We start from the raw sequence: 2,750 nt of genomic DNA on the forward strand, positions 1-2,750 counted from the left end.
GAGATTTCTAAATTTTCCTTCCATGAGAACATGTAAATGGTGTCCCATTTGAAGAAATGAACTCTATTTCCTCTAAGCTAGTAGATCTCACCCTCGGGCAATTGTTTTCTCTTCATCCTTGTCTACTCTAGAGAAGGATGTCATTGTGCAGACCTAGTGTGATGGGTGGAAGCTTTGTAAAACTGGCATCTTGTGCTGAGGCAAAGGGTGCTGTTAAAAGACCTTGAATGCACAGAGCAATCTCCTACAAAAAGAACTACCAAGGCCCTAAATCTCAATAGTGTAGAGGTGAGAAATGAAGCATTCATTCTGGATATCACTGGTATTTACAGAAAACACTCCTTTTTTTCTGGTATTGACAGAAAGTCTAATTGCTTGATAATAAGGGGAGACACCATATATAATTCTGATTTTAGTGAAACCTCATTTGTAAAGAGGAGAATTCCCAGACATTGTACATAGTATAATGTCAAGCTTTAGTTCTGGAGTCCAATCTACTAAGGAGTTGTTCTCAGAAATGAAATTAATCTGGACCCTACATCCCTGCAATGTTAGCTAAAGTAATAAAGGATATACTTTTTAAATTCCCATCTTATCTGAAGAGTTTGAAATCCATTCCATGATTTTCTGGAATCATGGTATGTTTCTAACTGATATTCCCAGAACACATCTATGGAAATACCAGGCATCTTCTTTTTTCATAGTGAACAAGACAGACAAATTACTTTTACTTACTTTAACCACCATAGGAATTCAAGGTCTTAGTATACACAAAAGGAGAAAATAATTTTATCTGGAGTTTCCAAAAGAAGAATGGTCTTTACAGGTAGGCACATAAAATAGTGATACAACTATACAATTCCTCTTCAGCTTCATCTTTGTGGCTTTTATCAGAATTTACTAGTCAGGGTACAGGGCTGAGAGAATCCTCTGTCTCCTGATCTGCTAGCTAGAGACAGACACATTGTGTTGTAATAATTTTATAAAGTACAGTTTCCATTTTATTTGTCCTGTACTTTGCTAGGGAACCATTAGCCTCTGAATTTCCCTATCCACAATGTTGGTTACCATGTAATTTATAGGCAAACTGGAAAGTACATTGGAGACACATTAAAAAGTACTGTCGGTTAGATGTAAATCAGAACTGTCGCCCCACAAACTATGACATTTGTTTATGCTGACTACAGATGCCTCAAGTCATTTACCACCGGCATCTGTGTTTTTATTCTTCTTCCTCTGAGACCATTTCTACCAGTGACAGTTCCTCATCTTTCCTGGTCTCTGATTTGTGAACAATTTCCATTTCTTCTGGAAATCACTAGAGAACACACTAGGCATTTTCTTTCCCCCAAAAAGTAATCATGGAATCATGCACTCCCTCTAAGTAATCACTAATCTATAGTACATATTGGGGGCTACCACCCTATCACAATAATCAGGAGTCTTCAAAATCCTAAGTTTCTGGAGCCAAGTGCTAATACAAGGGACATATGTGCTCTTTTTCCTCTTATTTGTGACACTTAGATGCAGTACATGTGAGCAAGATAGAGACAACTTTTGTCTTAGCACATTCATATTTTTAATTTCAATGTTTGTGTGTGTGTGTGTGTGTGTGTGTGTGTGTGTGTGTGTGTGTGTGTGTGTAAGAGAGACAGAGACAGAGGGAGAGAGAGCCAGAGAGAGAGAGAGCAAGAGTGAGAGAGAGCGAGAGAGTGAGAGCAAGAGAATGATTTGTGGGAGTCAATTTCTCTTCTACCGTGTGCCTCCCAGTGTGTAACTCAGATCTTCAGAGTTGGTGACAAGTAATCTTATCTGACCATGTCATTTCTCTTGTACGATTGCCAGACACTTTTCATTAAATATCTTGCATGCCTCATACATAAGTTCATGATGACTATGTGGATAGATACTTTGAACTGACAAGTATATTTCCATATACAAACAAAACTTATTTTTTTTTCTTCCATTAATGAATCTAATTAAGCTTGTGGCTTATTGTGGGTTTTCTCTTAAGAGTTCTCCCTGTTCCTTTTCAGTAAGCTGTGAACACGTCTGAACATGTCAATGGCCTAAAGATTTTCACAATCAAGAATCACTTAAGAATTTATACGTTTCTGTCAGGAAGGATACCATGACCATGAAAGTGGATATTGCAGGGCTAAGCTTATCCCTTACACTCCAGATGTGCTGACCCCGCTGTTTCCTCAAATGCGGACAACTGAACTGCATATTTCATGGTAGTGTAGTGACTGATTTCCCACTCTCCCCCACCACCAAAAAAGAACTTATCATTATACAAGTATCAATAAATGTGGATTTAATCATTCATAGGAAAACTAAAATGTTCGAGATGTGGCTTACTTTAATTTTCTATGTACTCAAACATTACCTACATTTGTATTTCTTTGCTTCTCCAGTGATCTTTTATGTCAACTTTCTAAATGAGTAAATATAAAACCAGTTTACTTAATTTTGTTTCTTTGTTATATTCCTGTATTATGGATGGAATGGTATCTTATCCACATCCAGATTCATATATGTTCAATCCCAACCCTCAACATTACTGTATTTGGAGAAAGAATCTGCACGGACATTATTACATTTTTAAAGGAGTAAGAGTAAAAATCACTCTAGTTTGTTAAGACAGAGACAGACAGAGACAGAGAAACAGTGATAGAGGAGCAGGAGTCTTCTTCATAGAGAAGGGCACAGTGTTGAAGCTGCCCATAAACCAGAAGAGGAGCTTCAGT

At 37.4% G+C, this 2,750-nt stretch overlaps 1 non-coding gene across 1 annotated transcript; it reads left to right on the plus strand.

The window, feature by feature from the left end:
- The first annotated feature begins 2,106 nt into the window (after window positions 1-2,106).
- On the plus strand, window positions 2,107-2,270 carry LOC118571276. The gene has a single exon (XR_004943316.1). It is a non-coding gene; the product is annotated as a U1 spliceosomal RNA (small nuclear RNA).
- The last annotated feature ends 480 nt before the right edge of the window (window positions 2,271-2,750 follow it).

The sequence above is a fragment of the Onychomys torridus genome, chromosome 20 (assembly GCF_903995425.1).
Source record: "Onychomys torridus chromosome 20, mOncTor1.1, whole genome shotgun sequence".
NCBI classification, from domain to species: Eukaryota; Metazoa; Chordata; class Mammalia; order Rodentia; family Cricetidae; genus Onychomys; species Onychomys torridus.